Source organism: Vombatus ursinus, unplaced genomic scaffold (assembly GCF_900497805.2).
Source record: "Vombatus ursinus unplaced genomic scaffold, bare-nosed wombat genome assembly UNPS02009132.1, whole genome shotgun sequence".
Lineage (NCBI taxonomy): Eukaryota > Metazoa > Chordata > Mammalia > Diprotodontia > Vombatidae > Vombatus > Vombatus ursinus.
Genome location: NW_020948910.1, coordinates 1,966,775 through 1,980,407, shown reverse-complemented (window position 1 = coordinate 1,980,407; position 13,633 = coordinate 1,966,775).

The following is a 13,633-nucleotide window of genomic DNA, read 5'->3' as shown; positions in this document are numbered from 1 at the left end:
ACACACACACACACACACACACACACACACACACACACACACACACATACTGGACAGACACTTCAAATGAACAGTGAACTAGATCCAGAATTATACAGAAGACAAAAAGCAGACTAAATTGCTTTTGAGAAACTGCATAATTCTTTTTAATGATACCAAGTTTTTCATGGAAACAAAGACCCATCTTTTAGATAACTGTATTCTTCCTGTGTTGTTGTAAGTGTGCAAGTCACAGAACAGTACAATTTCCAAAGAATTTAAAATGACGATAAGCCTGAGGTTGATGAAAAGGCATATGGTAGGTGTGAGAAAGCTGCAGCACAATACAATTATGAAGAAGAGGAGTGAAAAACATAATCCAACAATTGTATGAACAAAAAAAAAGGATAAGTTGTTCACGTGGAAAGACAGAGGGATAACTGGTGGACAACCCTTATGCTTCACTGGTATCCTCATTATGTCAAGAGAATGCAAGGAAGGCTCCCAGAACACTGGATGGACCCTTTGTGGTGAATTTATGGAATAATACTGATGAAAAATCCACAAAATGAGAGGCATAGAAGGATTGCAATTTGCATCACCGGAGTAATACCTAAATGAATGAAATTATTGATTTTGTTGTTGTTGTTGTTGTTGTTGCAAAGCACTGGGCTGGACACGAGCATAGTGGGAGTGATATTCTGAGCCTCCTCCTGACCACCTCTCTTCCCTTGAAAGTTAAGCTAGTATTTCTTTGAAAGGTACCGGAACTGTCCTCGAGATTTAATTAGCTTGGGTAAAAACATCCAAGATGCATTCGTCCCTAGCTCCATTCCTCATTCTCCAGAATCCTCCTTCTCCCTAGCAGTAGCAGATTTCTCACCCTGGAGATGCCTCTGCCCTGAAGTCTTCTCTTCTGCTTGATGAGACCCTGGCCTGGACCACCATTTTCTGAGATGCCCAGGCCATGCATGCTCATTTCACTCACGGGTCCACTCCTCACTCTGTGGACTTCATCTCCTTACCACCGGTCGTGTATCTGCACAGATAATTCTCTCCCTATCCTCGAAGTGTTCAGCTACCTTTTATGTTTTGTCTTCTTCCTCATTAGAATATAAGCTCCTTGAGGGTAAGAATCATCTTTTTCCTTGTATTTGTATCATTACCTTACCGCACCATGCCTTTCACATAGAAAGAGCCTGATAAATACTTTATTTATTAAACAACTACAGGACAGTTGGAATGGCCTTTGGCCACAGATTAGCAGGATGACCATCACTGATCCAGGAGAACATCTTCTCATTTTGAACATCCTCCCATAAATCTTCTCTGTTAACTGTTAGACCTATGGTGCCTCATTTCATTCTAATTTGTGTCCTAACGACCAAGAAACCAGTCTAACATTGGGAATATAAAGATAAAACAAAAAACAGTGCCTGTCCCGAAGGAGCTTACATTCTACATTGGGAAAACATTTACCCATGTAATAGGTGTTTCTCCAACCCTTTCTCTTTTCTCTTTCTATTCTCTCTGGAGCAATTCACTCATTCAAATCTGAACCCATGCTGGCAGATTAGGGGTTCCCCAAAGGATTAGCAGCTGCTACAACTAACTCAGTGTTCTAGGACTAACTGTGGTGAGTGGCTACTTTCATCCTACTGCACACTGTAGGTCCTAAACAGTGATGTGTTTGTAAATGTTTAACAACCAACTCATTGGGGGAAAAAAGTACACACTTTTAAGTTTTATCTGCTGTAGTAAAATTTTCTCCATCACTTTCTTAAGTCTAGACAATCAACAAAACAATAAATCAAATCCTAATTTGTAGTGTTTGCCAGTTTCTGAGGTGTAAATGCTCACACTGAAATTTTAACAATTGGCTCTCATGAGCTGGTACAAGTTGGATCCAACATACTCCTGGTCCTGAGCCCCCATCAATGTGTTTCCCATTTAATCAATCAGCCAGCTGATTACATTAACTCTTAATCAAAACATTTATTAAATAGATGCCAAAGCAAGAATACTTACAATATTACATTCCACCCATAAATCTAGGGAGTACTCTTTAATCCAAGGACACAGTGTAGGGGAAACCATGTGCAAAGTAAAAGTCTCATGGTAATGATGCAAATATGTAGCAAACACGTACTTATTTCCAGAACTTTAGATCTTGTGGTCTTTTCCTTTTCTCAGGAACAAATACATATGAAAGTACATTGATAGCCAGGGTATTGGTATTGGACAAGAGACTCCTTCACTAACCTAAGTTGCTCTACGGCTGGACTTCTCTACTGATAAGCTGGGCTGTTTCTCTGCTGGGCTGAACTGTTTTCTCTGCTGTGCTAGGCCGCTCATCTTGGCTAATAAGATAGTGCTACACTCTTTTAGAAAATGGAGAAATCTTAACCTGGGATTTTAAGAGTTTTTGGTTTTTTTGGGTTTTGTTTTTTTTTTCTAGTATAGCTCCCTTTCTAGGCCCTGAGGAGTTTCTACCTCCCAGGCAGCAGGAGACAATGCAGAGATAAAGGTGAAGCCTCTCTTTCCTAATCAACATTTCTGGAAGCAAAAGAGCTAAAGCCTGTTTTTCTCCAATCAGCAAATGGTAGTATAAAAAAGAGTCTTTCTTCCACAGACTTTAAGATCTTTTCTTAGACCAACCTTCTAGGTCCAAATCTAGGTCCCTTCAGTGAAAGATTTCACTTTTGGCTCACAGTTAATAACAAAACTCTTCATTTCTGTCCCCTAAGACATAACTATGCAATGTACTCTGGTTCAACAATTACAAAAAAAATCCTGGGGTTCAGGGTTTCCCAGTTATCAATTTCAAAGTTCTTCTCTCAGTCATGTGCAGATTAGATGCTAGGAAACAGGATGTAATGGTTATCTTTCCCTCACAGTGTTTTAAATTTTTTTTGTATATATATGTATATATATATATATATATACACATAAGCCTATGTGAGTATATAAAAAAATGTGTATAAGTAAGAAATCTTTATATATAAGAAATGTGTATATATGTGTATATATAAGAAAAAAATAAATGTGAGATGTGTATGTGTGTGTGTGTGTGCTCTTCTTTGCCCCTTCCAATTAGCAAAACTGTCAGATTTTGAGAGAGGGACCTTGTAACACGCAGATAAGTAAGTAAAAGATAATTTGAGGAAGGAGGGCAATTAGAGAGATCAGGAAAAGCATCCTGTAGGAGGTAACACTAGAGTTGAACCTTAATAGAAGACAGGATTCTAAGAAACAGAGGTGAGGAGGGCATGTGAGAATGCTAGTGACTTAGTAAAAATAAAGAGAATTAAGAGAGGTAAGTGAAAAATTTACAAGGTAATGACAGAAAAAAATATATATACTATCATATTGTGATAACTATCACCATAGGTTGTGTTTAAAGTCCAATCCTGAGGAAGTTATTTCCTTTGTTTGCAAGTAAGGTAAGTTTCCACCAAGTGATTAGAAATATTAGTATAGCCTAACGATCCAATCACTCTTTCCATAGTCTTGGTTAACTATGAGAGAAATATGTATTTCCATTTAGTTATCTACTAAAAATAATCATATTGATGCTTACATTATTCTCCCTTGCTAATGATTTGTAGAACCTTTCTCCTTTAAAAGTGTTAAGCAAAATACTGACCATCTGTAATAATATATGTCTCATTCTAAATGTAAATTTCACCATCTCTGCCCTACAAAGAAAGGATTCTTTATCACCAGTCATCTTAAGTCAACACTGGTCACTGAACTGCTCAGAGTTCTTATGACATTCAGTGTTAGTGTCTTTTACATTATATCAGTCTTGGTGGAAATTGTTTTCTTCTATTTACCCTGCTTTGATTTATGCGTTTTAAAAAATAAAAAATTCAGCACTAATAGAAATTCATATAAACATTATGATGATCAAATTTTGTATTGTATTTGTATATTTGCACAGTACTTTCAACAAGCTCAAATTTCTCCCTAAGACAAAAACTTATCTAAATCTAACATTATTTTGGTGATGTATTCTTTCTGCCTGCCTATAAATCACAGAACATGACAGTTTCCAAAGAATAAATATAACATCACCCACAAGGCAACAGAGTGATGTGTAGTAAATAAAATAGGCCACAACTTATAAACAATAATGAATTATAATCAAGAAGTAGCATAAAGGGTATCATCAAAGAGGTGTATGGCCAGAAATGGAGGGCAGCAAGAGCAAGGAAAAACAGATAATCAGCTCGAAGGTTGCATTGGTACCCACATGATGTCAAGATATCTAGAAGAAGGTTTCTAGCACACTGGATAGTTTCCCTATAAAGAATTTATGGGAGTTCCCAGATAAGAGTAATTCAGGATTAGAAGTAATGAATAGGTACTAACCTGTAGTGCTGTAGAGAGTATTCACAATAATAAAATCTCAGATTCATCGAACTATTGAAATAGACTCAGTAATGTTTTAAAATAGATTATGTAGATAGAAAATTTATAAATTTATAATCATCTAGGCACAATCAGGTACTTTTCTCATTAATATCTATTTAATCTAAACATAACCTCTGTCCCCTTCAGAACTGAATGGAACTAACAGTCTTGGTTTTTATGCATTTTAATTTTATTGTTTTTCAAATAACAAAAATATATTTTCTCTTCCTACCTCCTCACTCTCTTTAGGGAAAAAAAAAAGAAAGAATAACAAAATCCTTGTAACCAATATACCTGGTCAAGCAAAACTAATCCCATATTGGCCATGTCCAAAAAATATAGTTCAGTCTTAGAATTCAACCCCAGAGTTCATCCCCTTTCTGGCAAGAGGTAGAAAGCACGTTTCATCATGAGTCCTCTGGAATCATGGTTGGTCGTTATATTGCTCAGTTAAATCTTTCAAAGTTGCTTTCTTTTACATTGTTGTTATTTTATAAGTCATTCTCCTGGTTCTGCTCACTTTGCTCTATATCAGCTCATATAAGTCTTCCCAGGTTTTTCTAAAATCATTCTTTTCAAAATTTCTCATGGCACAATAGCATTTCATTTCATTCACATTCATGATACATTCAGTCATTTCCCAATTGATAGGTACTCTTTCAGTTTTCAGTTCTTTGCCAGAGAGAGAGAGAAAGAGAGTGAACTGCTACAAATATTTTTGTATATATGGGTTTGTTTCCTCTGTCTTTGATCTCTTTGGGATATAAACTAGTTGTGGTACAGCTGGGTCAAAGGGCATGCACAGTTTATTAACTTTTTGGACATGGTTCCAAATTGCTTTCCAGAATGACTGAACCAGTGCACTCATGTACTTGTATTTTCACAATCCTTTTAAGCATTTGTCATTTTCCCTTTTTGTCAACCTTGCCAATCTGATAATTGTAAGGTGAAGCTTCACAATGCTTTTCTCAAAGCCTTAAAATGCCTTAATTTGCATTTCTGTAATTATTAGTGATTTCAAGGATTTTTATATTTTTATTGATAGCTTGGCTTTCTTCCTTGGAAAACTATCTGTTCATATAACTTGACTCTTTATCAACTGGGAAATGGCCATACACTTGAATCAGTTCCCTATATATCTTGGAAATGAAACATTTATCGGCTAAATTTACCACAAAGTATTCTTCATTGTATTAGTGAAAGAAATTATTATTAGCAACCAATGGTTTGGGGAGATCAAGAGTTCCCCCTTTTTTCTATAGAACTTTTTTCAAAGCTCAGTTTCTTGAAGGACATTGAATTAGCTCTCCTCAATCTAGGTCAGACCCCACCCAAGATTACAAGGAATCCCTAATCTAAAGTGAATTCTACTCAATCAAACTTGGGTGGAGATAGATCATTTTGTCTAGATCACCCAAGGCTGGGAGTGGTCTGGGTATAGCAATAAAGAGTGAGATGATATCACTCTCATTGGACTGAGCTCATTTCTCTTTGTAAAATCCTCCTCTCATTAATTGTTAACCAACAGGAGTTGGAGTTTGCCACCCTCAGAAACACTGTCTTTTAAGGGCATACAAGCTACGAGCCGGCAACCATGATTGTCTTCGGCATTCAAGAGTGCCATCGGCCTTTTATTAAACTGCTATCATTATTAATAAAATGACTAATTACCCAGAAATCATGTCTCTTAAACCTTTTAAAAATCACATTAGGAAGTAGGATTTGTTCTGCTTAGTCCTACAGGAAAGAACCAGGAGAAGTAGGTAGAAGTTGCAAAGAAGTAAACATAGACTTAATATCAGAAAAAAAAAAAATTCCTAACATATAAAGTAGCCCGGATTTAGAATGAGCTACCTTGGGGGTTCTTCCTAATTAGAGGTCATCAAGCTGAGGCTAAATAATACACTTGTAGAATATAATACAGTGGAGATTCCTTTCAGCTATTTATTGGACGAGATGTTCATTGAGGTTCTTTCCAATTCTAATTCTGTGACTCTGTAAAACTGTGAAGCACTATAAAATATAGAGTAAAATTCAAGTTCCTATAGCACTTTTCATTTGGCATTTTGAGTGTGTGTGTACATGTACATGTGTATGTGTTTAGAGCCTGCATAAAAGTTCTACTCTTATGTTTCACTGTGGTGTACAAGTGTTCTCAGGTATTTGAAGACCACCAATGAAGCACACACCCTAACAAATTCTAATAAGTTGGAAAGTCTTTAGGTATGGTCTCAGTGTCCAAAAGATCTGCTGTCCAAAGATCAAAGCAGCTAATCATGGAGGGGCTCATCTTTAGTGAAGAATTATTTGGCTATGGCAATCCATGAAACAAAAAAGACTGGTGGTCTGTGATCTGCATCCTTTGAGGAAATATTCATACCAATGAATCCCCAACCCTTCTTAATTTCAGTGCTTTCCCTCTTGTAATTATTTCCTATTTATCCTGTACATAGCTTGCTTTGTACATATTTGTTTGCAGGTTTTTTTTTTCTCTCATTACATTGAGGGCAGACATTTGTCTTTTGCCTCTTTTTTTATCCCCAGTACTTAGCCCAGTGGCTGGCACATAGTAGGTGCTTAATACATGTTTATTGAATGAATGAATGTTGTTCAAGGATTGATTAAACTATTAGAAGTATATATTTGATAGATATTTAAAATCACTCCTGAGTAAAAAGCTATTACTATGTGGAGTAGCTCCCCAATGATAATATACACATTATATATTATCCTCCCCAGTGCCTACTAGGCACATATTATAAATGTTTATTTGGTTAATTTTAAACAAAAGTCACTAGGCACATTAGACACACACACATACAACAATTGTTCTCCAAGATGTTATACATTTGACGTTTTTCTGTCTTCTTTGATGTTCATATACAGGATGTCTCAAAAGTCTTAGTACAGTTTTAAGTTACTAAAGCTTAAATGTGTTTGGCTAAAGCTAGTAAAGTTTAAAACTGCACTAAAAATTTGGGACACCCTGTATCAGGATCTAGCTCAGGGGTGGGGAACCTTCAGCCTCGAGGCCCTTTGACTGAATTCAAACTTCACAGAACAAATCCTTTAAGGGGATAAGTCAAAGGGCCAAACTTGAGGACCTAGAGGGCCACATATGGCCTCGAGGCTGCAGGCTCCCCACCCCTGATCTAGCCCCACAAACCAAATATGTTTTAGCATGAAACCCAATTCTACAAAATTAGCCTTTGTGTTAACTGGGTTTTCCTTAATGTATTCACTCGCAAGAATGACTTTCTTCCTACCTTTCCAGTCTTCTTACGTCTTACTCTCCTACACATATGTGGTACTGGACTCCTTGTTGTTCCCCAAATAAGACATTCTATTTCCCGATGGTGCATTTTCATTGTCACCTCAACCTGGAATTCTCTCCCTCTTCATCTGTCTCCTAACTTTTTCTGACTTTCAAATCCCAGCTAAAATACTACCTTCTGCAAGATGACTTTCCTAATTCACCCTAATGCTAGTGCCTTTCCTTCATTGATTATCTCGAATTTATCCTGTATCTATCTTACTTGTACATGGTTGTTTTTATGTTGTCTGCCCTATTAGATTGTAAGTTCCTTGAGGGCAGGGGCTGGTTTTTTTTTTGTTTTGTTTTGCCTTTCTTTGTATCCCTAGCACTTAGCAGATTGCTTGGCACAAAGTAGGCATTTAATACATCCTTGTTGACTTGATTTAATTTTTAAAAGCTTTATGACACAATGAAATGATTCTGTATTGTATTTGTCCTGCTATTGGACTCTTGGTATTAAAACCAAAACTATTATAAATGAATCCTCCAGAGTTGCATTGTCTTTTGAGAATTGTTAGAGATGTCTCTTGAAATTCCCGAGTTCCATAGGACACAGTTCTGAAACAATTTTTATGTTAATAAAACTTATATTTGACTTGAGATTATGGCTGCAGACTTAAATGTCAATAAATGAATTCTCTTAATTGAGTTGTGAAAGATGGCCCAGATATGAAATTATTGTAAACAAATTCATAATAAAGAAAAGAGATTGTATCAATAATTTGGCCCTGCTCTTATCTTTCTTGAGCTTTTAGCTTACCTTCCACTTATTCTTGTGAAAATAATCCATGTTTATTATGTAAATCACTTAATCGGTTCTACCCAAATCAAACACATTTTATTAATGTAGTCCCTTGACACAGAAAAAACAGGCCTTATCTCTGTACTTCACATACAAAAATGACATGACTATTTTTTTCAAAAATTGAAGTCTTTAAAATATACAGTAAGTCAATACCATTATTTTTCTTACAAAACCTACCACCTGCTCTTAAGGAGCTAATGCTTGAGTAAGAGGGATAAAACACCTACAGAAATATGTTGACATATGACAGCAAGGATCTCAGATTAGACAAAGTACCCAATTTAATAAGATAAAATTTAACAGGGTTAAATTAATTCACTCAACAATCATATCAAGTACCTCCTATGCATAAGGTAACGTTCTTGCTACTAGGAGTACAAAGATTTTCAAAAATAATCCTTATGTTTTTCTAAGAGGAAGCAACTTGTACAGAGATGTTAAAATACAAAATGTATACAAACAATTTCCAGAGGGCCCCAGCAGCTGGGGTGAGAGGAGGAATCAGGATAGGCTTCTTATAGGAGGTGGCACTTGAGCTTACCTTGAAGGAAAATAGGTATTCTACAAGGTTGAAGTGAGGAGGAAAGGGGGTGGGGGACAGAGATGATATATTATAGGTATGGGAGGTCAGCTCATGCAAAGGCACAGAGGTGGTAGATAGAATGTCCTGCACATGGAACAGCAAACAAGCTGGTTCAGTTAGAATACAGACTACTGAGTAATAATACAGACTACTGTGTAATAAATCAGAAAAGTTAGGTGGAAGCCAGATTATGAAGGTTTTTAGAAGCCAACCAGAATTTGTATTTGATCTTAGAGACAAGAGGGACCTACAGGAGCGTCTTAAGCAGCGGAACACAGTGGACAGACTTGTACATTAGGACTATCAATTCTGCAGGATTATGGAGAACAGACCAGAAAGAAGAGGGATTGTAGATGGGGTTACTGCAAAATCCTGGATGATGGATAAAGAAGGTCTGACTAGGATGGTCGCTGTGTGAGTGAAGGTGGGGGTGTGTGTGATGATATAACCTATGCTGTGGAAATAGGATCAACAAGACTTAGCAACTGATTGGACGAGAGGGAAGAATCAAGGATGGCTATAAGGCTGAAAATGTATGACTTAAAATATGGCGATGCCCTTAACAAACATAAAGAACCTAGAAAGAGGGAAGAAAGATGGGGAAAGATGAGTTCCAGTTTGTAATGGCTATATGACATCCAGTTTGAGATGTTTAATAGCCAGTTAGTGATGTCCAAGTTGTTTAGATAGTACCTAGAAATGGATATACAGATTTGCATAGAAGTCATGGTGGAAATCATGACAGCTGATGGGACCACCAAAATAGAGTGAATGAAATATAATTTTACATTTAGATTCATAAAATCAACAATTTCAAGAAAAGAGAGGCATGGCTAAGGAACACTTGGTGTGAAAAATATCTGAGATGTCAACATACTGATGCATACTTCAAAATGAGTCAGCAGTGTGACATGGCAGCCAGGAAAACAAGAATTTTATATTTGATTTAATTAAATTTTTATTCAATCAAAGACTGAATTAAATGAAGCAGATTGTACAGAATAAAGGACATAATAGTTCTGTTGTATTTTGTTCTGGTTGGAGCACATACGGAGTATTATGTTTAGTTCTGTGCACATTTTAGGAAGGTCACTGGCAAGCTGGAGTATGTTCAATAAGACCATAAGTAGGATAGTGAGGAAAGTGGAAGGCCACACCATATAAGGCCTGACTGAAGGAACTGGGCACACTTAGTTTAAAGATGACTCAGGGAGAACATAACAGCAGCCTTCAAGTGTTCAAAGGCCTGTCATGTGCAAAAGGTATTAGACTTATTCTGCTTAGTTCTAGAAAGTAGAACTAGTAATAACAGGTGGAAGCTGCAAAGGGGCAGATACACTCAAAGCAAGGGAAAGCTTCCCAAAAATTATAATTACCTAAAAATGGAACATGCTTCCTTGGGAGTGGGTTCCTGGCACGTTTGACTAATGGACGCTGTATGACCACTTGTCAACTATATTACAGAAAGGATTCTAGGTCAGGAAAAGGTTAGACTAGATAGTTTCTGAAATTCTGTGGGCTGAAGCAAAAGAAGATACCCCAGAGAGGACAAGGACAGAAAAAAAGGAGGTCCTATATATAACAAAATATCCTTAGAAACACTCTGGTAGCAACAACAAAATAGAAGAGAGAAATGTGTTCATCCACTAAGAAATAACTAAATAACTTCCCTCCACCCCAACCCCACCCCTCACCCCATCCCAACATTATTCAATCAGCTGCCAAACTTTGTCAATTGCATATGTTACTCAACTGGCACGTAGGTTAGATAAACCGATCTAGCTGAAGCAATGGAGTGCCCTAGGGCAGATACAGGGGGCCAGCATGTGCCATATCGGTCAGGTCAGACCAGCAACATCATCTTGATCACCATCTCACCCCAAACTCTTTAGGATATAGCCTAGGACTTTGAGAATGCCTAGAACAGAATAGCCTAGGTCTTGAGAATGGCAATACTTCTAGCCCAGTGCCCTCAGCCACTATCTTGGGAAGTAACATCTATGGAGATGCAGATTAGTAACCTGTCTTTGCAGGTGCTACAGTCACAAGTAACCAAACTCCTTACCACTGTCAAATGGTTCAACAGAACTAAAAAATGGTTCAACAGGAGCTGGTGGATTTTTATTAGTGGAAGTTATATTACAGAAGAAGCCTTACCATCTCCTTTGCTGCTATGCCCTAAGGACCAAAGGATCTTTCTGTCTGACCTGCAGCTGAAATCTTACACATGTGCGGCCTCCTCAATGAGAATGTAAGCTCCTTAAGAGTAGAAAATAACTTCCCTATTTGTATCCTCAGCATTTAGTACAATGTTTTGCACAGTCACCTCTGAATAGATGCTTCATTCATTCATTCATTCTCTCTACTCATAGAGCCACCATCTTAATTTAGGCCTTCACTCATCATTTTTCTCCTGGACTATTGATATAGCCTCCTGTTTGATTTCCCTACCTCATATCTCCCCTCTCCAATCTGAACTCCAATTTGACTTTTTTTTTAGGCAATTGGGGTTAAGTGACTTGCACAGAGCTAGTACATTTCAAGTGTTTGGTCTGAGGCCGGATTTGAACTCAGGTCCTCCTGACTTCAGGGCCGGTGCTCTATCCATTGCGCCACCTAGCTGCCCCCTAATTTGACATTTCTAAAGTAAAGATCTGACTATTTCACGCCCTCCACCCTTGACATCTTCTGAGACTCCTCATTTCTCCTAAGATAAAATGCCTGGTGTTTAAAACCCTCAACAATCTGGCTCCCACTAACCTTTACAGTCATTTCAAATTATTCCCCGTAACAAATTGTGTCCCAATTGACCTGGCCTAATACTTGTCCCCTACACATGACATTTAATCTCTTGCCTCCATATTTTAGCAGGTGTGTCCTACTATGCTTGAACACACTCCTCACTTCCACTTCTTGGAATTTCTAGTGTCCTTCAAGACACAGTACAGGACCCAACTGATACATATGTTCTCTTTTTGTTATTTCTGCCCGACCCCAATCCCTAGCTGTTTTCTTTCTCTCTTGATATTATTTTATATGCTGTATTTTCTTATTTGTATATCTCTTGAATTAAAATGTAAGCTCTGAGAGGCTAGGGCCTGTTTTGTCTATTTTTTTTAGTTGTTAAGTTATACTAAATGAATGTAATGAAATATTACTGCATTATAAGAAATATCAAATATGAGGAATTCAGTTTAGAAACATGTGAAAACTTGTATAAAGTAATGCACAGAGGGAAAAAACAGAACCAAGGGAACAATATACACAATAACCTTAATAGAACTTTTTTTTTAGTGTGAAAAAGCTGAGACTTCAACATACCGATTGATACTTCAAAATGAATCAGCAGTGTGACATGTGACTTTTACCTGCTTGATTCTACCTTGGCTCAAGTATTCCTCAAGGAGCTATCGTGAGCCCTCTTCTTTTCTCTCTACATTCTCTCTTGATAATTGAACTCACTGAACCTGAAAAGATCTCCCCAGAGCTCTAGTGCCAAATCAAACTGCCTGTTGGACATCTCCAACTAGATGTCCCATAGGCCATTGTCTCAAACATAACTTGTTTGAAAGAGAACTCATCTCCAGCCCCTCACCCTTAAAAATCAGTTACACTTCTCTACCCTTTTCCCATATGTTAGGGACAACATCATCCTTCTAATCACCTAGAATCAAGTCATATCATCATTATAGCATCATAGTCATGCTTGATCCTTCCCTCTCTCTCACCCAATCATACTCAATTTCTTGAGCAATCTTAATGATTCAATCTTTTTTATCTTTCACATCCATCCCCTTTCTCCATTCATATGGCCACCGATCTAGTTCAGTCCCTCATCACCTCTTGGATTACAACATTCTCCTAGTTGGACTCCTGCTTGTTAAGATTCCCTCTCTCTCCTTTATACAGCTTCCAAAATAATCTCCCTAATGCACCAGACAGAACACATCACTTGCCTATTCAATAGCCATCAATGGCTCCTTATTGCCTCCAACATAAAACCATCACTCACCTTGGCTTTTAAAGTCTTACACAATCTGGCTCTGCATCATCTACATAAGACCTAAATTGGTCTATTTTCTATTTCTCTCTAACTCTTTCTATTGCTTGCTCCATATCTTTGAACAGACAGCTCTCCTGCAGGAATATACTTCCTTCTCAACTGTCTCCACAATCCTGAGTTTCCCTCAAGGTTTGGTTCATGTGTCACTACCTATGGGAAGTTTTTTCTTTATCTCTTAGTTGTTAATGCTCGCTCTCTCTCTCTCTCCTCAAATAATCATGTATACACTTATGTGTTTACATGTTGTATCCCTCCAGGTAAAGTTTTCTGAGGGTGGTATTTTTCCCCCATTTTTTCTTTATGTCTGCAGTGATGTGCATATAACAGGTGCTTACTAAATGTTGGGTTGGAATGGTAAGGCAAAGGGTCAAGAGGATGGAAAGTATGAAGTATGTTACTAAAATGCCCACTGGGTCAAAATAGCCAAAAAAGACATGGCTACAGAAAAAAAGTTGATAAAACGGGGAGTGG